This window comes from Camponotus floridanus, unplaced genomic scaffold (genome assembly GCF_003227725.1).
Source record: "Camponotus floridanus strain SB8 unplaced genomic scaffold, Cflo_v7.5 scaffold50, whole genome shotgun sequence".
Lineage (NCBI taxonomy): Eukaryota > Metazoa > Arthropoda > Insecta > Hymenoptera > Formicidae > Camponotus > Camponotus floridanus.
Window position 1 is genome coordinate 606,924 of NW_020229659.1, and position 26,556 is coordinate 633,479.

Below are 26,556 nucleotides of genomic sequence, written 5' to 3' on the forward strand. Positions count from 1 at the left end.
CTCGGAAACGCAAAATCTCTCATTCAACTCCATTCAAGAATTAAATAACGTTTCGTCTTTTTCTAGATATTCAACTAGCTCTTTATGTTAAATACGGAGCAATGAACTCGGCAGACCACCAAAGACTAGACTGAATTTCGACTAGCATAGGTCAAGAAACGACCTTCGTTGTGTCACCTCATCATACGAATGAATGATGAACTCGTTTTTCTCGTAACAACGATAATCCAGACCGTGAGATTCCGATGGTTATCCAGACTGAAACTATATAAGTGCCGTAATACCGTGGCTAATGATGCAGATAGATATGTTGTATACTTCTGTGTGTGATGTTTCATAAAAACATTTGTTCGCATTTACTTCGTTTTATACATGTTTAGTTCAGATGGTACAATATTAGCTCTACAACAAAATTACATATTTAAATATTGTATATGTTTGAGTTCTCTACTAATGTCACATTAATTTATTTTTTGAAAAAAAGCACTTTATTTTATATAATTTTTTTTATATCACAATAAAATATATTTATTACGTATCACATATTCTTGGAAAAAACTGTGAAATGCATGTGAGCGTTTTCCTTTTTTTAACGCATTTTTTTATGCAATAAATATAAATCCTCGCTTTTGCTCCAACGGATTAATCCCTGACAAGCGAATACTGCTTCCTTTGATCATGTATGATAAACACGAAGCGGTTTGCGTGCGAATAAAATACATGGTACGTGCTAGTGTCGACATTAAGCGACGACATAAGTAGAGACGATAAGAAGATTAGCGACAACGACAAAGGTGCATCGCGATGCGCGAACAATGAGGCGATGACGTGCAGTAAGATGCAGCGAACGCACGACGGACGAGCGACAATGAGACCAACTGCAAGGTCGGACAAAGTCGACACGAACTGGATGACTAAACCGGTGCCTTCTCCAGCCACTGAGGTCACCAATGATTCAGTAGAGAAGCATCCGAGCGAACCGGAAGTCACGCACTCCCGACTAGTCAAATGCCAAGTCTCCCTTTTGACCTCGTTTTGCTTTATAAATTGGTCTACATTGACTCTCGATCGGATCGTGAACCCTAATAAATCGATCGGATCATAATCGTACGTTGGTGAACTTTTGACTCGTCGCTTCGGGGACTAAATCTAGTCGTGCGTGTAATAATCATGCCGTGTATTCCTCGAGGCAAGGTATTCATTATGCATTAGGTTCGCGGGATCGGAGGGGTTAAGGTCTCGGTAAAAGTGAAACTCTATGCATCGCTTGCCATGACGGCGAACATGACCGTCGTGGGTAATTACAGATTTTATCTCACATATATTTGCTATTTTCCGAAGATATTTTAATATATTATTTACCCGCGGAAAATTTTTAAATCTTTCATCTTTAAGAACCGTTATTAACAGTGCGTATACTATAGAATTCTTCATAATAATAACTTAATAAATGCACTATCGTACATCGCCAATAAATTCTTATTCAACATTTAATTAGTATTTAAATTTATAATCAATGATGTTTCAAATTAAAAATATTTTTTTTAAATGTCTTATCTATTAGCACACATTTTTTTGCGAGATATATGTGATGAGAATCAAACGTCATCACGCGTCAACATTTAAATGCAGAAGCTATGCTAGTCAGCTATGCTGATCAGCTCGTCGCACTTCATTCGCTCGCGCAATAATCATTGAAAATGCAACACTGGCTCAATTTCTCTGTGAATTCTCGAGTCTTTACTTGAGTTTGACTGGAAAGCGAATTGATCGCGTGGGTCGTCGAGTGAGTTCAGTGTCAGATCCGAGACGAGTACTCTCATCTGGCATGCATAAAATACTTTGATGGCGCCAACATGTCGGACAGCTCTTGGTTGGTTACCTATAAGCCTGTACACGCGCTCTCCGTCCATCCTTTCGTCCTCCGTCCTTTTTCATCTTCTTTTCCGCTTTGCCCTCGATCGTACCTCTTCGTGGCCCTCTCGGGTTAACTCTCTCCCTGCGACTTTCCCTCTCTTTCTCTCTCTCTTTCTCTCTCTAGTCGCTGCCGATCCGCAGGCGAGCGGGCAGGTATGTGCATTTTTATGCGCTCATTTATGCCCACGCGTACACTAAAAATAATCCTGTATCGAAGCTGAAGGATAATAAACCTGCTGGACTGGCAATGTTACGGGCATTCTTCCTCCTCGCGTGGCCGATCTCTTTCCAGATCACGATTCCCTCGTGCATTCTTTTCGCGTCCCGTCGATCCCATTATTTATTACGGAATATAAACGTTGGAATATATCCTCGGAAGAACATGCACTTTTCCGCGCACTTAACTAGCGGAATAATAAATAATTAATGATCGGTCTATGGGATTATGATGCAACTCTCCCGCTGGGCCTTTATAAAGTTGGAATGTACGAGGGCGAAAAATGAGAGAGATCCCGACTCTTTGATAAAGGATTGCTTGCGTTAAGTTACCAGTATGTACGCTCGTAATTGAAGATTAGATATTAATTGCATCGCTCGCGGCGATTCCGCGGTTCCTCGTCCTTCGGACACGACGTGAGAACAATGCACTCGGCGGATAATGGTTAAGAACACGGTGATTATGCCCCGGTATCGTGACTAAGGTAGACTGTATATCGCTTCGAGAATAACGAGTCCATCGGGGTATCGTTCGTCCTTTATCCGGTCTAACGTCGTTTTGATGATCTCACCGCAACAAGCACTTTACATCGTGCCGTGCCTCGCGCCCGTAAAAGCCGCGTCTCCGCACGCGTGATTGCACGACTTGCGTGCGCGCCGATAATCCAAGAGTAATTGTGCGACCCCCCCAGAGATTGTATCCAGTTCATATTATAATCTTCGATGTCGTAAGGCGCTCCGATAAGAGACGCGATCCGTCCATGTGGCGCGTGTTGCTGATGCTGGTGCAGCCAGCGAGAGAGAGAGAGAGAGAGAGGGAGGGAGAAGAAAGGGGAGGAGAGAGAGAGAGAGAGGGATTTTAATTGGCACCAATTATTCTTCGATTTAATTGACAGCGATAAATAATTTCATACATAAAACGCCTTTACCTCGGCTCTCGAGCTAAAGTCGCATCCGTGGGCCGGGTGAGCGCATACATACAACGTACGCTCACGCGCTAATGATCGTTGCGCGATAGCAGGCGAGACATACGTACATAGACAGCCGTAAATAAATGGCGCATCGCGCCCTCTCCTTCCTCCCTCCCCCCCCCCGCCTCTCTCTCTTTCCCCGATTCACGTCTCCATATATGCAGAGGGTCTTGTCGATGCTTTCGCCCACGCAACAATCGTGCGCGCATCGCGGCGAATTCTTCACGGTGATCGCCTTGGCCACCCCAGCGACCTTCGACGTGAGGACGATGGATTTTATTGGATGTGGAAAGGGGGGGTTCACGCATGGGGTCGTGGTATGTGGCCGCGTAAAAGGAACGTTACGAATCGCCTTACGTAATGGCACGATCGTTACGATCGACGAACTCGTGAAAATTTGCCGGCGATCGTCGGAGGCGCGATTTATCATCTCTCTCGTTCGCGAGATGATTATTTCGTGAATTTTTTTCACCGCCTCGCCGAGGAACGAAGTGACTCTTGGGGCCGATATGCGGGGAGAGTCGAATATCGCTGAATAGCTTATCGCGCGATGCTCCTACGCAAAGACGCGCGTGCGTGTCTGTCTCTCTCCGAGTCAATCAGCATGCATAAACGTGCGTATAACCGACCGGTCTGATCGCAAGCACTTTGCACACGTGAGCATTATCCGTCTTGGTGCATTGTCTTCGGAAGACGACGATGTAATTTATCGTAATCGCCCGCGACGTGACTGTTCGGTGAGACGATGAATGAACGCGCCGTCACACTGTGTGTCTCGACGTGAAATTGTTGATGTATTCTCCGACACATTATTTTAATCTATTTACTTGTTAAGGATGTTTTGTACCTCTTTTCAAAATATTGAGAATTTAATGAAAATTGTACAGAATGTCCTTATATGTTTAGAATCTTCAGTACAATTTTTCAATCGATTCACTAAAGCGTTCACAAGTTATAAGGATTTTAATTTGCACCGAAGTAACATGTGTTCTTATGGGAAACGTATAACCACGTCGATTCAAATGACAAAAACACGTGGAAATAATATTCAGAATTTGTTTAAAATTTGCAAAAGTTTAGATACAGAGGAAATATTTGGTCAAATAATATTATACAAGTACTAACTGGTTAAAAAGATATTAAATATAATTTAATAAAGTTAGCATGTATCAGTCACAAGGCGAAATTCTCTGCCAAAAGTTAATCATTTCGATTAACAAAATTCGGAATATTTCAGTAAAAATGCAATAAATATTAAAAAATACATCTCTGTACCGTAGCTAAGATCAAATATTCCACACAATTTCTCATATTCAAAATACACTAAAAGTGGATATTCGCTTTATCAATATTGATTTTTAACTACTTTTTGCTGGGATTGTACATACAAAACATCCTTAAATCCAAATGATTAGGAGAGAAAGCGAGAGAGAGAGAGAGAGAGAGAGAGAGAGAGAGAGAGAGAGAGAGAGAGAGAGAGAGAGAGAGAGAGAGAGAGAGAGAGAGAGAGATGAAGTGTCTCGGACTGGAAAATGGGTGATTTCGTCGAAGAAGAGGAATAAAGGTGGAAAAATGTAGATGAAAACACGTGTAAACGGCTGAAAGGAAGCGAAAGAAAGGGAAGAGAAGAAAGAAAGAAGGAAAACGGAGCCGAGAACAGGATACTCCAGCGAATAAATAAGAGACTTCTATCGGCGCAAAGTTGCGGGCGAGGAACGACATTCCAATCTCTGGATACCGAGCAGCGCCTTCACCTCCTATTTTCCACATTCTCTCCTTCCCTCGTTCTCCTCTCCTTGAACTTAGCACTACATCAAACTGCAATCGGTCGTTTAAACGTGCGCAACAACGTATGTGCACGCAAAGTACCAAAATTAGCGACTTCAAGGACGGGAATTCCATTCCATTCGCGAGTAATTATAGAAAAGGCGAAATTGGAATTTCTGAAGATATAAAATCCGTGGCGAATTAGAGAACTCCAAGGACGAGTACTTATGTTAGGCTGCCCCTAATAAAACGAGATACCGATGATGCTTGATTTTATACGCGATCGCAGCAAGCGCGATATTAAATACGTTACAATAAAATATTAAACTAGTTCGTTAAGTCGTTCGCAAAACTGACAGTATTCCGTAAAAAGGACGAAGCGATGCTTTCCATATAATTCGAAAGCAATGGCGACGTGGAATGCCGTCAAGGTCCGCGGATATGTAATCAACTCTCGCGTATGCAACATGTAGAATAGAGAAAAGGGGGAGACGTGAACTCCTCCGAAGGTAAAGGAAAAGGAGAAAAGTTCTCTTTCCAGCGGTATCCTGTGGGAACTTCTCAGCGCTCTCAGATTATACCGCTAAAGAAAGATAACGAATGTATGACAAGCTTGCAGTTGCAGTCGGCCCGTGCAACAGTAACAACGCGCTCGCCGCGTATTAAGATACGATAAGTCTATTTCATTCCAGGCAAGTAACAAAAATATATGCGAGGACTGTAAATGGCTCGGGAACGTTTCCCGCGAACTCACAACCGTGACATTCTTTTCCATTTCGAGAAAGAGAGAGAGAGAGAATGAGACCCTTGTAACCGAAGACCGGCGACGTACGAGATTGCGCGTGCGTTTCGCGAAATTCTTAACAAGGAGCCGAAAGGGGAAAGTCGAGATCGCCGCGAGAGAAGAGCGGCTGGGCGGCCAAAAGTGCTGCGTCGTCGTCAGCGATGAGATAACCGGCCGGCAGATTAGAGGTCCTCTTTCCGGTGAATTTATCACCGAGATGCGCGTGCAAAAATGCGCTTTGTCGGCTCTTGCGAGCCTCGACGAATCGCTGCATCGACCAGAGAGCGCGGGGCAGGTGCCGCTCGTTAGAAGCACGAAAATAAAAACGAGTTTTATTGAGTTTCGGTCGATGTGTGTGCGTGAATAATCGAATCGATGCGGCGGGTCCGGAGATCTCCAGGTACTCCTCCGCGCGATCTTCGCAAATGGCTAAGATTTGATTAAAAAATTCCTCCGTGTTCACCGCTTTCACGTTCCATCATACTTCAAATATTTACGCGATAAGGAAAAAGCGCGTCTCCTCTCTTCCCTTGTATCATTTGCGGTCAAGAATTGAAGATACTAACCAATGCAGTTACAATGAATCCAGGTTTTGCGTATCGCGCATAAATTGATTTCTGCGTTAATTCGTAAGAAGTGACGTAAGAAGTAACGTTTTGCTCAATTTCAATCTGCCAGTTTCAATTTGCTATATTTTATCCTGCAAATAAGCGCCAAATCAATTTTCAATGTGATTTAAGAAGGATAAGAAAATAATGAATAAAATGAAACTCTGAAGGAAGCTACTCAAATTACGAATGATCAAGTATTAAAGTTGGACCAATGCATTACGAAATAAAAGGTAGATCGCTCGGCATACGAAATTTCATCTTCAGAGACTTAACGATCGTGTTTCTTAGTGCTCGGCCTTGGAAGTCGTTCCGCTTGTATTCGCACGGCACTTACGTAATCGCCAAACAACTTACGAGGACTTGCTGTAGAAATCTCTCTCTGCCATCGTCCTCACTAAACTTTCATCAACGTAAAAAAAGAAAAAAAAATCTCAAGTTCCACGACATCCTACAATGTCATTAACTTGGACACGGCTGATCAACCATTGCTATCAAAAAAGTGGAGTCAAAGAACACCTTACAAGTAACGCGTAAAATCTAATGATTGACGTTTAGGAACAAAAATTCTTTATCGTCATTACCTCTGTTTTATTATTAACTAAGCTAACCTTAACTAAGCTTGATAAAATTTATCAAAACCGAAAACATTTATTATCTGATGTGAAAAGTTGAAACAAGGGAGGACCTAAGAAATCGTGTCAATATTTATACGGCAAGTGTATCACGATGCTGATATTGCATAGAGTATGTTTATCTTTGATACATTCCAGCACTTCATAGATATAGTCGCCTAGTAGAGTCCTCTTCACGAGTCAGTAAGTTGGAATGTCTAGCGACTAGATATTTGAACGGCGATGTCACGACATTGAACGTCAGGAACCATGCTGGTAGGTGCCAGTTCTCAACTATCGGACGTCAGTTTAAGCGAGCGTTGCTCCGTCCGGCATTACGTAGAATCGTATGGACATTTTTAAATGTCGAAAGTGTCGAGGGACATGTATGATTGTAAAAATAATCATAGCACTACGAATGCTCGGACATACTATTTTATGATAATGAAATATAAATACGAATTCACATACACATTCTCGATCCTTGAATGGGCGTCATCATGGAGAGATTGCAACAATGTATCTCATTATAAGTATTAAATACAGCGATTTAAATGCAGCCACGGCGCGAAGAGATCAACCATGAATGATGCAGAGTTTTCTTATAACATTGAACAAATACCTGCAATGTCTGCTATGTATGCTTTGTTTACTTATTCTTCGAGATCACTATTTGCAAAAGGTTCTAACAGTTGACTTTAACATCTCACTTTTCTGATTTAACATACGTCGTAGGCGATGATACATTTCTGTCGCAACGAAAATAAGTTAATTTGGCGCGTAACGCTTTTATGATTTAAACATGAATTTAAAAATAATATTTCGTTATTTTGATAAAACATATTTCAAGAAAAATCAAACTCTCCAATATTAATCACTATACTGCAATAATAGAATTTGTGATTATTATATGAAAGATATGATTTCAAAAATATTTTGATTACATCAATTCTGTGCCGTATTAAACAATCAATATATTTACAATAATCTTCGAAATCTAAAAAAATCTTCATATTTTAAAATATTCTTTTAATCTAAAAAATCTTCATATTTTAAAATATTTTTTTAAAAAAAATCTTTATATTTTAAAATATTCTTGTTTGTCTAATTGCGAGTCTGCGTTGCGTCCAAATCGATCTCTCGATGGATCATCGTGAAAGGCAAATAGAGAGCCGTGCGCGGGAACATTTCGCCGGAACCGATCCGAGGAGCCATCGCGACATGACAGTGTTACTCCTGAAAGGTTATCGGCGCGAATTATCCGCGCGAGTTCCTCGCAGAGCGCGCGAAATCCTCGAGAGCTTGTCATGCAGGAACCCTGCTCGATAGTCGGCAGGCACGTTCCCGAGCGTGCGCCCGTATTTATGGCGTTCTGTCGCGCAAGTCGTTAACTTCCACAGCAGCCTGAGGGGCCTGCGAGCCCAGGAAACGCGGCATTGCCACCACGGTGAGATCTTCACCTCGTGACCTGTGTCATGCAGCGGTATTTACGATGCCGAGTAAGCGCCGGCGAGCTGAGAATCGTCCCTCGTCACGCTCCGGATGTATGAAGCAAAATGGAGCAAGCATCGACACGACAGCAGCGTGTCTCACACGGAAGATGAATATGACCGATATGCATGTATTCCTATAATAGCCACGTATATGCGGCTTGCAAACGAATGGGTAGTTTGTAGTTAATTACAAGTCTACACATGTTGTTGAAAATTGTAGAATAGTGAGAGATGAACTGATGCAAGGGTAAGATAGACTGCAGAAATAGCAGAAATCAAAAGACAGATAGATAAATCTCACGAATTATATACCCTTTTAGACAGCAAATCATCCTTCTCTTCTCGTGACTTGAAATCATTTTATATTTTTACCACCCATGAAGTATATTTCGATGGAACCGGTAAATTTGTATGTTGTTTCGTATGATTATTTTACGACGTGATCATAAACGATGACAAGTTTAATGGTAAAGCAACATGCAAGTTGGCATACTTCTCAAAACATGGGAACGGATTTACAACAGTAATCACGTAATAATCTTTGTCGTATTCTCACAAACATACTAAAGCTAAGCTAATATATAATGTGTTTTGAGAACGATAGAACAATGTTAAATAATTTCCCGTATCATACAAGTATAATATTTGATCGCGACATGTTAAATAAACCAGTGAGTTTCATATAAATGACATCGAGACAAATAATTTCGCATTTATCGATATACCAACTGTCGATGTCGATTACCATCATCAAAGTTAACGATCAAATCATTATGAGCTTGAGAAAAAAATTCCGATCAATTTGCATACGTTTGTTTATGTTCGCTGGCCGATCCTCGTAGACAAAAATAACACCGCGGAATGACGGAATCGTATTGGCAGCCATATTTTAAGGACACTTGGAACCGAGTCGAGAGACATCGATGCCCGATTCGAGGCATTTCTCGGCCGAAGTTGCGAACGTGCTCGGGGGGCCGTTGACATCGCCGGACCCCGATCTAACCCCGGAGGTGAGCGGCACTCGCACCGCGAGAGAATTCGCATAATTGCTGACGGATGCTAATGCGCCCCGCCGCGCCTCGCCTCGCCTCGCCTCGTCTCATCTCGCCTCGTCGCGCGAGGAAGAAAAACCAGATTCGCAAGTTTCGAAGCGTGTATCTCGGGATTACAGACTGACGTGGACCTTGGGCGACCACGAGAAGTAGTTTAGGCGATCGGATAACTTCGAAAACCATTCCATTTTTCTGTCGTCGTCGACTGCGAGCGAAAACGTCGGTGCAGGTAACTCTGGTTATTTAAGATTCTAATTCCTAGCGTTTTTATCAAAGACATCCGATTCATAATGGGCGTTTACGTGATACTGAACGAAAGCTTCTAATCGATAACTATTAATCGTGCACTAACTCGCGTGATGTCGAGACGACTAGGTATATCTTTTCAAATGACATCAGCGCGCCACTACTCGATCGTGGAGCGATAAACAATTTATAGCGAGGCAAGGTATGAGTCACGGTATAAGCAGAGAATCAATTGCTGTTGTAGAGAACGCCTGTATAGGCCTGTATGGGTAATTTTATTGCATCTTACGTCGCGCAGATATGTGTTTGTGGGATTAATAATTATACAAGTTTGCGTGTAATTTATTCCAGTCTGCGTTAACACGCACATGGAGAATTAATAACGAGTCATAAATAATATATCCGCGATTTTCAGCGAGAATCACTTGATTCTTTTTACAGTTAGATATTAGGTTGTAAGTAACTATCTTGTTTTATAGAATATCTTTTTTCGTTCATATAATGTCTATTTAAACTGTCTTTAATATCCTAAAGTGTTTCCGATGACTTTGCACGATTGTAGTGACAGAACATTATTTGGATGAGTCGAGACATGATAGCATGTATCCATAGTCATATAATGAGACCGCTGTCAATCCAAGAATAGTAAGGTTGTTAAAGCGGAACGAAAATAATTATATTCTTCTTGTTTGAAATCTCATTATGTAACTGCGCGCATAATTTCTTAATCATAATATGTACTCTTGTTAATTTTTTCATTCAACATTTTAATTTTTTAATTTGTAAACTCCAAACTTTTTTATTTATTATATTAAACCCTCGTGAAATTTTGCATAATTTATTAAAATGTGAATTTATTCTATAGAGCTCATTCGTGCTAACATAAATCACACATCTGCAAAACATACGCATAATCTTGCTATTCGTATGACCCTGACCGCGCGATAACATACTAAATGTTATTTTTTTCCATCTTTTCAATATGTTAGTATGATTTTCTAATGCATTTACAAATCATTGTCGATCCAAAGGTTTTGTGATATTTTCCCAAGGAATAACTTTAGTATTTCTCACGCGTATTCTTCCTGTTAATAGATATACACACACAGGATGTACAATATATTTACTGGATATATTAGAGACGTGATTTTTTTTTAGACACGAAACTGCCATCGGAAATGTACGTTGTGTACGAATAAAGTATGCTCAAATGCATTTTACAAAACCAAGAATATCATATGTATATCAACGACGAGGTAGTATGCGAATATTTACGCATGCATCAATTCCAACTGTCTGGCAAGCTAGTCAGCTGTGTGAATTGGTATATCTATTCATATCCGTATGCAGATATGGAATTTCATGCGAGCTGTTGCAGTTCGTTATAAATGCATCAGTATCCCGGCGTTTCTTCCTTTCTCACCATGTATCGAGATAAATTGCGACGAAGCACCTTTTGCTTAGCGAGTGAGAAATGTATTCTTTCTTCTAACATAACGTAGAAACGAGAACATTAGCCGGCTGAGAGATGTTGCAGTATAACGTGAGAAACCTTATGAAGATATCGCACGTGAACCGTGGTTTCGTGGCTACCAATCATTTTATAGCATTTATTTTACGTTTGAAACGTAGCAGGCTTGTATCTTATCGAAAATAAATTAAACGAGATGTGATGATGACTTTTTTCTCATTAATTATATGTTAAAATAAAGCAACATGAAAATAAGCAATATTTGATCTCATTATTGCACATATGTATTTTAATCTTTCTTACTAGATCGCATTAAAAGCTTATTAATTTTTCTTAAAATTTATTGTGCAATTTATATTTAATAGAAAATACGCATCTTAATACGCTATAAAAATTTTTTATTTCTTGAAACATTATAAAATTTTTAAGTCAGTGCTGTTGTTACCACTCATTACCTTTATCAATCGACAGGTATAAATTCTTACAAAATAATAACTATAATTTTCATGTTAATCCCAGACAGCGGAAACAAAACCTTGTTGGTAAAAGACAGTTGGCTCGAGATACCTTTATACGTACAATACAAAATGCGCATACATGCCATTTATGATGAGCTAAATTATGCTTGGGTTGGGCACGATAAACGTACATCAACATTATTATCGCTGTTGTTGCTGTATTTCGTAGCGTGTTGCCATTAACGGGTTCTCTGAAAGCCCACCAAAGGGGCAGGCAAGGCGAGTCGGTCCGACGAGAACCATCAAGACCGAAGTGAGAAAATCAAGAGGGAGCCTACCGGTTAGGTATATTATTATAGCGTTTCCTCGGATCGTCATGGTCACCAAGTCGGTTGGTGGGTCGGCCAATCAACCGCCGCGATCACGGTACAAAAGGAGTTTTCCGTCTCTCAGCTCAAGGTTGGAAGCCCCATCCAATCCCCGTAGCCGTGAAAAAAAGCGGAATTAGCTGCAAAAATTGTATCCGGAGATACGGAGTTTGTTAGCTCTTCTTCTTGTGCAAGAAAACAAATCTCCTTCGGATTCATTCGAAACCGAATGATCCGTAATAACTGTCTGCGGCCAGCTGTGTTCCCTCGACTTTACGATATCTTCGCCTACGGATGTTTACCTCTCCTCTTTCGTTTCGTTGCGCGTATCCACGTGTGTATGTGTGTGGATTTCAGCATGTATTCCACGTATAAAAATATTCAAATTAACATCTGCCGATGAGGTACAGAGAAGCATATTGTGCGAACGTCTTCCAAAATCGATAACGTTACGAAACCGGAGTCGATGATGGAGAAAATGTTAACGCACGAAAGCCAGGAGAAAATGTCAAACCATTGAGAAGCGTATTATTATGGATTTGCAATTAGCGCTGCACATTAGAGCGACTGCCATCTTCGTCAATTATGAAACACATTGTGTCTTACTTTCACTTCCGTCGCAATTTCTCATAAAATTATGCATCGTTATATTATTATATTCCTAAAAACGTTTATAATTTATGCAGAAAACACGTAATGTTACCAAAGCTGAATAGTATGAGAGTAGACTTGAAGTTACATTTTACTATTGGCATTTATTCATTCTTGCTGTCAAAGAGGTATCAGCCGACTTGCCTATGTCTTTCGATTGCAAATTAATTTCGAGGCTTGTTAATCATTAAGATCTGAATTGCTATGACATTTGAAAGCGACAGGTATGTAAATATCATTAGAATAGTGATATGTATAATACTAATATATTTTCGCGAGACTTTTTCAACCTGCCCCGAAATGTCAATTACGATATGATTCACATTGACATCGAGTTATTCATGCTTCTCCCCTCTTGCTCCCTCGACTAATTAAATAATTCCGATATTCGCGGAACATCAATCACGCTTCTCGCGCGAATTTATTATATATCAGGAACAGAACCTAACGAACCGCACCGTACATACGTTCGAAAACCCGAACAATCTTTAGGCCACAAATACCGTGTAATTCGTGGCTCTATAGCCATATTCTCCTCGCGATGTACGCTTGAGGAGACCTTGTAACGAGCAGAATAAACTCCCACATCGTTGCGCGCAATAATACCCAGAATCGCAGAATGCAACGACGTGGTTCAAGGCAGCATTATTTGCAAATAATAATGTGGAGAACGAGATTTGTACAGGGAACCCTTTCCTTCATTCTTTTTCTTCTTCTTCTTTTTCATATCGAGGTACGCCTCCAATCAAAGCGTACGCAAATATCTCTATTCAAATGAGATACCATCGATTTCGTTAATCGACACCAGCATTCCAAATGTCAATATCGATACATCGAATACGTGCACATGGTGGTGGTGGCGGAGTCGAGGGTAAGTCGTACGTACCAGGAGAAAGTTTACGAGCGTCGCGGAGGCGAAGGTATAACGTATGCGAATTGTGCCTGGAACTATGACAGTGCTAAATGGTTTTGAGAACGCTAACGATACGGCTCGATTTTGCAGCTCACCGATCAAACCATATTCTTCCGAGACAATCTCGATGACTGTTAGTTATCTTCTTACGATCATATTACAGCAATTACAGCGTACACACTTGGAAACTTTAACAAGACTGCAAAAATCGCCGAGCAAATTAATGATCTTGCGAAAATACATAATGTCGAGTACGCAACATTGTTGTGCAAAGAGAAAATCTATTAATAAATTATATTACACACACTTCATCTGAAAGTTTAATATATAAATATTATATAATGCTCAGATACACACACATTTAACTTTAAAAAATTAAAATATAATTAAATATTGTTACATAATATACTAATGATTTAGAAAAAAATTACTTTTTTAACAAAATATTCAGAAAAGATAATTCACATAATTGATTAGAATAAAGTTATCTTGACATAAAGTCCAGAAGTGTGCTTGCTGATAGACTGGAATGATTCATGGTTCGTGCTTAAGGATGTTTTGAATGTACAATCCCAGCAAAAAGTAACTGAAAATCAATATTGATATAAAACGAATATCCACTTTTGGTATATTTTGAGTATGAGAAATTGTGTGGAATATTACAATTTGATCTTAGCTACTGTACAGAGATGTATTTTTTAATATTTATTGCGTTTTTACTGAAATATTCCGAATTTTGTTAATCGAAATGATTAACTTTTGGCAGAGAATTTCGCCTTGTGACAGATACATGCTAACTTTATTAAATTATATTTAATATCTTTTTAGTACCAGTTAGTACTTGTATAATATTATTTAACCAAATATTTTCTCTGTATCTAAACTTTTGCAAAATTTAAACAAATTTTGAATATTATTTCCATGTGTTTTTGTCATTTGAATCGACGTGATTATACATTTCCCATAAGAACACATATTAATTCGGTGTAAATTAAAATCCTTATAACTTGTGAATCGATTTAAAAATTGTACTGAAGATTCTAAACATATGTAAGGACATTTTGTACAATTTTCATTAAATTCTCAATATTTTGAAAATAGGTACAAAGCATTCTTAATGGACAATGACAAAGCTGCTAAGGATGCTAATTAAATTACAACGCAGTTGAACAAGTACATTGCACTGTCACGATAAAGCGTCAAAACAAGTTTGTGCAAGATGGTTAAACTCGAAAATACGATTCCCAAAATAACATATAATAGAACCAATTCATGAATTCTAAGTTCTTTACTTCGTAAATGTATGCTCCGCTTTTATAATATTACAAACAAATTTAATATTATTCTTATATTATATTTTTAACATTATTTCTCAAACTTTTAATATTTTACTCTATTTAAATAAATATTAAGAATTAAAAATAAATATCAAGAATTTAAGAGAATTAATAAATGCGAGATTTTGTATTATAATCTACTTGCTTGGTTTGACGCTCTTTTACGAGCGTCAAACCAAGCAAGTAGATTATAATAAAATACGAAATTTATGATTTGTTTTGAATCTCACATCTTCCGCAAAATTAAATAAAAACCGTGAGACGCTTCGGTTTCTTTAAGAATCAAGACGTCTTCCATCACACTAGAGAAATACCGGTTATCAACAAGGACTAGTATGCAAAAAGTTGAGAACGTCGAAGAATGCAAAATGCACAGATGCAATATGAAAAAAATGAAGTGTCATATAGCTCGAGACGATCTTTGCCTGCTGTATTCTCGATACGATTTCTCGTTTACGACGGCGTAAAATAAAACCGCGCATCCGTTCGTCCGCGTCTTTCACGTCGCCGGAATGTGTTGGACGGAATGCAGTTATATCTTCAGCCAACTTGCGCGAAAACGCGACGCAAAGTCGGATAAAGCGGTTCATGTTGGATATCCTTGACGAGAGGAGATGCGGCGCGAGGTATAACTTGGCCAGCAACCCGCGTATCACAGTTTCGTATATGTTTCAGTATGCGAAAAAAACGAGAGCGCGAGAGTAGGAACGCGAGACGGAATCGTGTTAGGTGCAACACCGTGAAATCAGCTCTCGATTATACGTGGAAGCGTTAGCATCTCTATGCTTAAAGCGGTTTTTACGGAGCGCCTCGACCCGGTTATGTCAGGTAAGGACGAGCATGCTTGACGGATGCGCTACCTCGTATATTATCCTGCGAAAAAGAGAGGGGTACCGTTGTACTCTGCTGATATTAGCGGACACGTGGCATCAACAGAGTGTTGATGCGTTTGCATTTTTAGACTAGCAAACGTGGGTTATTAGCAGCTCATTAAGACGAAAGTAGTATACTCTTTCATCAGAGCGTCAGAAATTTTTGCAAAACGATTTATGCGTTTTGATCTTACTCGAAGTCTTATTTAAGTCTTATTCTCGATCTGAAGATACAAAATATTTAGACACTCGCGTAATAGTGGCTAAAACGAAAGGAAGAGACTAGGGACGAAACTTTGCGCATTTATATAAACTGCTTGATTTTACTCTGCGACACAAAGTCGTTCCTCCTTTACGAGCGACGTTCGATTTCAACCGGTTGTACATTCGCCTTTTTACGATCTTTCGCGAAGCGTTCAAAACGCGAAGGGAGTTAATGCGAGCCGTAGCGATTTTCGAACGTCATAAACGTCGCGAATTATCGTAATCGTAAATCGCATTATGCGAGAGCGCACAAGTCATACATTCTTGCGATAAGAAAGACGGCCATGTTTCACATTGAGATCGAAATCACGGAGCGATAGTCCAAGTCGTCTCGACCGGAATTTATTTACGCTGTTCTCCATCCTAAATAAACAGTTGTCGAATACCTGGTCCACGCGAGCGCTTCAATCGGAGGAATATTTCCCATGGATGTTTCGTCACCTTTGGCTGGTGTGAATACGATAGTGCGACCCTTCGAGAGTGCTTTCTTTCATTAAAATTACAACGGACGAGATCCAGCGTAAACAAATTCCGAAAAGTGGATCCGTTTACAACGAATTTTAATGAATTATTGTGACGAGCGATTATTATAATAACGCAATTTAATGGCTTTATAAAGCAACTAAATATCGCGTCGTTTTTCCGGTCTATTGTTCTAGTACATCAAGTTTTGACGTTTACTAACTTTTAAGAAATCATCTGTGACAAATCGGCGCAATTTTCCGGGGAACAATCGGAAAATTTTACTGTTTGAACGCGTCGAGTTCATTAGTTTATTGGTGCTATCATTCACGCTGATAAAATCGGTAAACGCGTAAATAAGTGCCGTATCTTATGATACTACATTAACAATAGCAGATTTGCAAATAAAGTCAGCGAATCGATTGCGACTCTTGTCGAGCCTTATAATTAACATTTTGCCTGTTGCACGTCAGGGATGAAAGAATATCGAGAACATCGTTAACGATCGAGACGAGAAGCGAAATGCGGAATGAATTGATCGTGGCATGTCCGAACGAATCGAAGCGAGAACACTTGTTCGGTTTATAGCGTACCTACGGGGCTTCAACGAAAGTTGACTCTTCAAGGGTCTAACAACAGCATGGTCGAGCGCATCCGCGAGCCGATTGCTCCGTCAATTACTAATTAGGGTAATCATAGGACGATACTTGCTTCGGATACAGGAATTGGTGTAGCAGTCTCCACGCATCATTGATCAATGATGAAATGATCGGGACCTTGTAATGAGAGAGAAAGAAGGCAAAAAGGAGTATAAACGCCGGATAATCTAAGGAAGCGAGAGGTAGCTTCAAGAAAGCCTGGGAGGAAGAATTCAAAGAATACGGAAACGCTATCAGCTTCATGGAGCATTGCTTTATTATTCCTGTTGAAAATGTTACGGTTACGGATTTTCAATCAGCTGCTTCCGAGAGTGATTTCCTTGATTCGAATCCGTACTTGGCTCGACTTAATTGACCTCGCTATCTTGAAAAGTACAGTACCTCATCATATAATGAGATTAATTAATATCTTTTATGTTTACAATCACTTAACGGATTCAATGCCAATCGAGTTTTTGAAAAGAGCTGCGAAAAACTAAATAATCGCGAAAAGATTGAAGGTTATCGCAATGTCACGTCGAGTTCCTATCGCGATAACAGAGAATCGCAAATAAATGAGCATGCAATTCACAGAATTGTTGATTTTTTTCATTGAACATATTTTGAGATAAGGCTCATGTGTTGTTTACGCAAATTTATTTCGAAAAGAATTATTTCAAAAAGAACATAAATGTAGATATCGGTCAGTGCAATAATCGGCGATTTTCTATAATCGGTAGTACATGATCTTATTTTGGAATCAAGAATTATTAATCCTTTTTGAGATGGTCGCAATCGATAGATCGATAGATTTTTTTGTAATGACGCTGATCGGTTTGCTGGATCGAGAAACGAAAGAAAGGAACCGGATTCTGTATGATTAAAACGCTGTTAAACATTATCATTATGTTCTCATATGGAAATGATGTCAATAAAGTATATAAGCGCTGTTCATACACAACGCACGGAAATAACTGGCTATAAAAAGAAGTTGATAAAGTCGTACTAGTACAAATCATATAATAATAGATGTTAAGTCTAATTTTTATGGTTCGATTATCTACTTGCGAAATTTACGAGTGACATGATATTTAAAGTCTCGACCGAAACATTAGATACTCGGAACATGTCCTTTTTATAGAATACAGGATTATATTTTAAATATATGTTTGCGATTAATCATACTATTTTTCTATTTATTTTTAGATCTATGCTTTTAGTTTTACGTTCAAAGTAAGACCCAGGAAAGAGGTCAAACTATGAAAAAGTAAAATATTGATTTAATTTTGCAATTAAATCAATATTTTCTATATAAATATTTTTGTTGACAAACTACAATTTTAGAAGCGAATAGTTTAAATCTCGATCTAAATCATACCATGTTCCTTAAAATAAAAACTTAGATATAGATCCAAGATAAATTTAAAGATAGATACACCCTCTTATATAATCTTAAAGATATTTTTCAGGCATTTGTGTATGTTATGAATCACTTTTCCATCTAACGACTTAAACGGGGAGTGTGTCAAATGTCTTTCTTCGCCGTTTCAAATCAACAAAACGTTTGTTTGAAAAGTGGAACTTATGTCGCAATCGGAAACGCTGCACGATAAGAGCTGGTCGCTCGCGCCCGGAACAATAATTTTCCAACGATCATTCACGGTTCGCGAGTGTACCGACCGTAATGACCGCTCTGTTCTCCGTGGCGTGTCATCGACATTTGCAGAATCGCTCATTGTCACAAATGACTCGACTGCCATAGCACACACCGCTGTTCGCGGTGCAAAAGGCCACACGTGCGACTTCGTGAAATCTCGAGATCAGATCGAGCATTGCTTTTATTATTAACGCGTTGCAAATCATATAACTCGAAATTGACCTCGCCTCAGACGTCAGCATGATAATCGATTTACCCTCATGCGACAAATATTGTCCTGTTTGCAACATTCATTTCATAAAATTTCAAAAAATTGTAAAAACAGAATAATTTTATAAATTATTTTATTCGTTTATAATTTATATTTTTTATGCGAGAATTTATATTTCATGTAACAGCAAATTTTATAGAAATATTGTACTCTTCTTTGATTGATAATTACTGGTAAATTTCACACAAGAGTGAATCGTTAAGAGGAAAATTATAACTCGCAAAATAACTTATATTTTTCAATATAATTTTTTAATATATTTTATTTGTTTATATTTTATATCTTTTATAGTTTATATTTTATATTTCTTTTTAAATTTCACAAAAATCTATTTTCTGGATAATTACTGGTAAATTTTACACAAGAGTGAATCGCAAGAAATCCGAGAATTCTATAATAAGAAGAAAGCTGTAACCGGAACACTGAGATTATCCCGAGGAAATGTTAACGTCAACGTCGGACAATGAAAAATGCTCGTTCCCAGTTGTCTTTTACAGAAAATTATACGAACGAGGTCCTGCGAACGAAAGTCGTTTCGCGCAACTCTCTCTCATCCTCCTCGCGCTTCTTCGCTAAAACATGAATCGGGATGATAGAGATCATATGTTCACGATCCGAAACAGATAAATGATCAGATTAGGGAGACATCAGGTAGCCCATCAGCCGGAGATAATCGAATGAGTGTTATTCATCCAGCTAATTCTGGAGCTAAGAGGATGTGCTCCGGAATCGTGCGGCTTATATTGTATTCCTTTCGTATCCCACAGTTCATGGGACGTACGGAAAAAAGGAAGAAGACCCTGGAAGACATACTTCCGCGCATGAGTAATAAATACATCGCGGATCCCCGGCCTGTCTGATCATCATACCGCGAAGAATAGCTTTACTCCTGAAATAGCAATTGCGATCCGGTAATAACGCCTCTCCAACATTTACCCCGATCGCTTATTATCGCCGCGAGGTACCGCGCGTTGCACGTTTCTCCGGGGATTTACATGCGTCCGCTTTTCACGATTTACAGTATTTAGAGGCGCGCGGCCGATATCCCGCGGCAAAATGGTCTTCTATCGCCCTTCTATCGCGCTCCCACTCCTCGAATCTCACGCTTGTTCTCCATTTTACTCCCCCTCCATGTTGATTCCCAAGATTACGGGCCAATCGTCGATTATACCCGCTCTGGAAGCTCGCAATTTCAATGGCTATTGCCTGCCAACAGGAATATTAATGCGAAATGGATTACCCTCTGATGGCTCTCGTTCCTTTTCCACCGCTTCTCTACCTATTATTCTTCCTTTCTATTTTTTTTTTTTATACGAAGGACATCCGGTTGCAATGTCTACCGACATATTGTACGCACGAAACAGTAGGACGATCGGATAGAGAAGCGATGGGGGAAATATTCAGATGCGTCGAGATAAACGACCTAGACAGGCTCGTCGTCCTCGAATGCATAACGTCGATCGAATCGATTTAATGGCGCATGTGCTGTTTTTTGTTCTTACCATCTGGAATAATATAATATAAATAGTCTGAGGTGATTGGCAAATATGTGCAACATGCTGTAAATTCTACGAGTGATTTCAATTCTTCGACTTAAAAATTTAAAATAAAAATAAAAAAATAAAAATTAATCTATTCGAAATGACTGACAGTCATTAGTTAAAATAATGACTTTCTCACTTGAGACTATGTATAATCATCGGGATAGATAGACCACGTAATTCTACATAGACGACCTGGAAAGCAACTACTGATCTTTGCGATAGAATTGGAACGTGTTCCAGTCAAACTAGATCTTCTGGCTAGTAATAATCGAAGAGAAGAGATGCAACTTGAAGAACTAGAAGCCTACATTCGCTAGACGCGAGTGAGTACGGCAAGTTCATATAATTCGAGAGACTTAACATCGAACGTTCTTGAGCAACATGTATTGCGCATACTTTCAAGGCAATAGTTTCACCCATTTCTCCCTCCACTCTTTCCCTTTTCACACTACAAAATCTTTAAATACTTGGGATTGCGTAGCTATAAAAGCCGTACAGGTTGCCATACTATTTCGGAATGTCGAGCGGTACGGTCGTCTAAAGGTTTAAAAAATAGATTTGAGGATTTAAGATTTGAGGAAGGAACAAAGGGACACCATAAATCGTGTCGAAACTGATATTTTACCACAAGTATTTAGGCAAAGAAAAGATATTTCTTTTGAAACAAACTTGTCAAACTAATCAGATATAAAGTATATAAGATAAAACGATTATCCTAAATCTTTTTTGGGTCTCCGAACTCTTTTGTAAATAAATAGAATGTGACATAAATTTTGTAACAGGCTTCTCTATCTACATATAAAATTAAACTTACTCAATTTATAAATAAATCAACATGTATACATCTCTATAAAATAGATTAAAAAGCGCTATAAATAATAAATTAGTAATAAATAATAAATTAATTAATAATAAATAAATTATTAATAATAAATTAATAATAAATTAATAATAAATTATTAATAATAAATAAATAATTAATAATATATTGTCACAAGATATAAAAACTTGGATGCAGTAACTTTCACTGTAGCCTTGTTAAGAATGGAATAGTTTAATAATGGTATTTGAAGCGTCACTTTTTTTTGACGATCTTTTCGAATATCTTTGGAATGTTGCTGCCCAGCCGTAATTATTACAGGTAGCTACCTGCATCCATGATCAATACTCTTTATATTGTACAAGCAAAATTCTCGAAGGCAGTTATGTTTCATTCATGAAAGGAACCTTCATGCACACAAACGGCCAAAGGAAACGAATACATTTATAGCCAACTTTTGTTGTTCTTATGTATATATTTATCTAAGCCGAACCAAACTATAGTTGTTTGACATTTCCGGCACTAGAACACCGATACGTATAAACACTTTCATTGGAGATTGCGCAATTACTTTTCTAATCATTAACGATTGCGTGAACACGAGTAACTCGCTAATATATAGAAAGTAGCACTTTCATCCTTGTATGCATAAATCATTTTTTTTTCAAGTATTATAGTTTACATTTCGGATTATGTGTGGTCATACGCTGTAACGAGCACTTAAAAGAAAACTTAATTCCAATTCATCACTTTTTCTAAAACAGAATTTTTTATTTTTTAAAATAAGCAAATTTTATATTTTAAATTCTGTTTCGCTCAGTTTGAAATGTAATAATATTTAATAATCAATATATATCTTTCTGTTTTATTATTGGTTACATATTTGCCAAATGAGCCATACAATTATATTCACATGTTGCTGCTAAATTTAACATTTCTAATCTGATACCGTTATCAGTATCTTGACTGAAAGATTAATTTGATTCTCTTTCGCTCTAATTCACGAAAGAATGAGCGAATACATCTAAATGATAAAATAATGAAATTCTAATGTGATTTTAATTAATGACACGAAATACAATCGATAATATATCTCTTCTGTTAATCGTATATTTGTTAAAATTTACAAGATTTATGTATATTTCTACGTTTTTTAAATCTATATATCCATAATTCGATTGCACTTTTTTTTTATCACAAATTTAAAAATATTATTTCGTCTTTTCTCTTTCTTTGAATTTCTCAAGGGAAAATGATGAAAGAATCTAGACAATGCAACTATTACACAGAGGAAATTTTAGTTTAAAACAACACACACATAACGTACGCCCATTTTGGTTTGAAAATTAACATATAATGGTTAATATCTCTTTTATCCAGCCGCATTTATCCGCACGCAATTATATTCACACGTGCACATTAAGCATGAACAAATTAATCCTGTTGGAATGTGTGTGCGTCTATAACTATTCAAAGATTTTCATAAATCCTATCTCGCTCCGATTCACGCGAGTGCGCGCCGACACCACGAAGACGCAATCTATGGATGCGCCGCGTGCGGAAAAGGTCAAGGCACCAGCCTTGCTATCGACCTAGTGTCAAGGTCATCGGCGCGCGCTCATCAGGTGTGAATTATTAAAAAAAAAACTCGCGGGTCAACAACCTATTCAGTAGCGAGCCGATTATAACTGCGACTCTCTGATGTGAGCGTGCGAGCGTCTCTTCCCAAAAGAAAGTTGCCGAAGCCTCGTAAACCAAACAATAGATCCAACCGGAAAATCGGTTCAACGTACCGGTCGAGAAGGATTCCTCAAGAACGTCGAGGTTCGCCGGTAATGGCGAACCGCATCCGATGCATCACACAGAGAATGCACTTCGTATAGCCTTCACCGTTCAATTTACGCCTTCTAACACTAGGTACATATGTCTCGGTGATTTTGGAAACTGTGCATATTTCAAGGAGAACGAAAATGCACACGTCGAGGAGAGGAACTCTGAGAGAATCGCCCGAAATGAGTCGAGATGAAAGAAGAACGACTCGTTAAAATTCACACTGCCGTTTCCTTCTCGTCAAGAGAAGAGGGTTACGAAGACCGAATCCGTTACACGCTTGTGGCAGGAAGTTTCCAGCTATTTCGGAATGTCAAGCGCAGCGAATTTTAAGTAGGGCGTTTAATTTAATTCTCGCTCGGATAAACATATGCGTTATTAGACTACTAGTCGAGTTTTTGCGCAAATGATTCATTTACACTGACAAGTTTAAATACATTTACAATTCCTACGATTCAAACGGCTAATATAAAATTAAATAGAGAGCCATACAATTTTTCTACGCAAAGGTAGAGCTAGTTTAATGAGAATGAAACTTGAAACAGCCGACCAAACCGCGGATATTTGTAACATAAACGTTATGTAACGAACTGTCTCCGTCAGCACGTGGTATCAGCGTGTCGCGCTTTTAAGAAATAGGGGGAGAGGAGCCTGTACTAATGAGCAGGTGTGAATGCGCCTCGAACTAGCTTTGTCCAAGCATCACTTAGGAAACCCTCCCTCGAATAAAGACGGTTGTGCCTTCACGCTGCCACCTGGCGCGAAGCGCAGGTGTCGGCGAGAGCGAAGCCCAAGAAACATAGAAGCTGATATATACCTATAGCTTCACAGGTCTCCACCTGTTGATGCGCAAAGACGGCTGCAGCTCCGCTCGATCGTCGTTGCTAGGCCGCCGCTGACGCGGGGAAAGGCTCGTGCTCTCCTCCGATCTGTCTATCTCGGAGTCCCTGAGGAAAACACCGAGGAGTAAACTTGAAGCGACGAAAGCAGCACATCCACTGTACATTAACACCACGTAAAACACGATGGAGCGCTCTTCTCGAAAATCATCACGTGCAGGAGAGCGACAATCGCCTCCCTTCCCCAAAGTAGCCTCACCACGTCAACGTAACACCATCGATCGGCACGTAATCAGTCTTACAGCGTACAAAGTCCTCAGGAAGGTCTCGCAACGAGCGCGACGGAGTCATTTTCTCTCGGAGGAATTTGAAATAAAGGACGCAGCCCGCTGTCTACTCCGTTCGAGTGCCGATGCACGACTGTTGCCGATGTTGGCCGACAGCCGGTCCGAGCAGGGCGACCGAGAGCGGCAACGATCGAGGATCTGCGAGCGGAGCCGAGCGCGGCCGATTTGACTGGATGGAATGCGCGCGGCGGAAACCAGCCGGGATCGGAATCGGGATCGGACGCTCTCGGTGCTCCGCCGCCGGTTCGGTTTGGTTCGGTTCGAAGGCAATCCAAGGCAAACGACCGCGCGCACTACCCGCTCTTCATTCCTCCGTAGAGGAGGCACGGCTCTCCACGACTCTGCTACAATCTATGTATGTCTATTATCCCTCTCCTCCGTTCGCTCGGTCCTCGAGACGCTCGCTCCTCGGTGCTTTGCGATAAATTCACGCCGATTCGAATCTTCAGGGTCTTGCTCGAGAGTCGATTTCGAGGCCCTTCCGTTCCTTAGAATTTAATTAACAAACGGATACACTCGGCGTAGCGGGGCCCTCGTGTCAAAATTTAATTAAAGAGAATTTCCTGACGATGACGTTAAGAATGATGATCAAACACGAAGTAGTTTGTATACATTAGTGTTACGATATGAAATTACACGTTATAAATGTGGTCCCAAAAAGAGAGAATGTTTACAACTCACACGTGTATTTCGGATTCTATAAAAAACATGTGAATTATGACCTGCCAGGTAAAAAAGTATGATTAATTTTTATATTATTTTTCATGGAATATATTACAAATTAATATCAATCACGAAATTCATAAAAAAAATGAAGTGAATAGAATGAATAATTTATAGCTAGACAATTAGATTCTTCGATGTCTCTTGCTTTTAAATAATGATAATGAATTCGTTACATCGCGAATACAAAATATTTCACAATTAAAGTCAAACAAATTGTGCTTTCGAAATAAACTAAATAATAATGTCGAGCGAATTTTTTGGAGTAAATTTATAGACAATTGTTTCAATAACAATGTATAAAAATTTACTCATCTTAAGCCTCTCGAGACTTTTTTTTTGAACTATAAAATATTCGTTAATTCTTTAAAAATTCATTGAATTGTGAATGCAAAATATTTCATAATTAAATTCAAACAAACAAATCATGCTTTCAAAATAAACTAAATAATGTCGAGCGAATTTTTTGGAGTAAATTTATAGGCAACTGTTTTAATAACAATGTATAAAAATTTATTCACATGATCTTAAGCGTCTCGGGACTCTTTTTTTGAACTATGAAACATTCGTTAATTCGTTAAAAATTCGTTAAATCGCGAATGCAAAATATTTCGCAATTAAATTCAAACAAGCAGGTCGTGCTTTCGAAATAAACTAAGTAATAATGTCGAGCGAATTTTTTGGAGTAAATTTATAGGCAACTGTTTCAATAACAATGTATAAAAATTTACTCATACGATCTTAAGCCTCTCTTTTTTTGAACTATAAAACATAATATAATAATCATAAAGTATGAGAAAATGTAAAAATTTATTGCATCTTTCTAATCATGCGTGAAACAATTTTTAATTACGCAAGTTGTCGAGACGTGCCAAGGATTCCAGAAATATTTCAAGTTTATCGACATGCTATCCGCGTGGAGGAAAGTTATAACATTACATTTAACGATAACAGATTATCGTTTCGGTAGAAATTTATGAATGCTTATCTACTGCCATACAGCCGGACACGCGTGTTCCTCTCCAGAAAAATTATTCCGGGGTCGTACTCCGCGAGCACCCACGCAGGTATCGCGCCTCGTAAAGTCCTACTAAAATACCGGTATTGGCTTCAACTTATTACACGCTTACCATACTTATATAATTTCACATTTATGCGTAACGCTGAAAATGTGTCGCCGGACGGAATAAGCGTCCACATACATACGCGTTACGCACTTGCGCAATCGTCTACGAGAGCGCGATCGCGTACAATGGCATTATTTACAATCGTGTATCGGGAATAATTCTCGCGAGGCGCATAAAGTATCGGTTAACGTGCGGCTCGACCTTTCCGGTTGGATGTAACATTGAAAATAAAAATGTCAAGGAAGAAAAGGAGCAGGGAAGAAAGCGGCGAGCAGGCGCGGCGTCCGGTGCAAATG

General features: G+C 39.0%; 1 protein-coding gene across 2 annotated transcripts in view; it reads right to left on the reverse strand.

Annotated features, from left to right (window-relative positions):
- Positions 1-26,556, reverse strand: part of LOC105248928 (protein Shroom) — a 161,657-nt gene that overhangs the window by 93,351 nt on the left and 41,750 nt on the right. The window contains exon 1 of one of the 2 annotated variants that reach the window (XM_025412438.1): positions 24,042-24,470. The exons of the other annotated variant lie outside the window; for it this stretch is intronic. The gene's annotated coding sequence lies outside the window, so the exon portion shown is untranslated. Of the gene's footprint in view, positions 1-24,041; positions 24,471-26,556 lie in introns of those variants that run through there. 2 annotated transcript variants of the gene reach the window in all.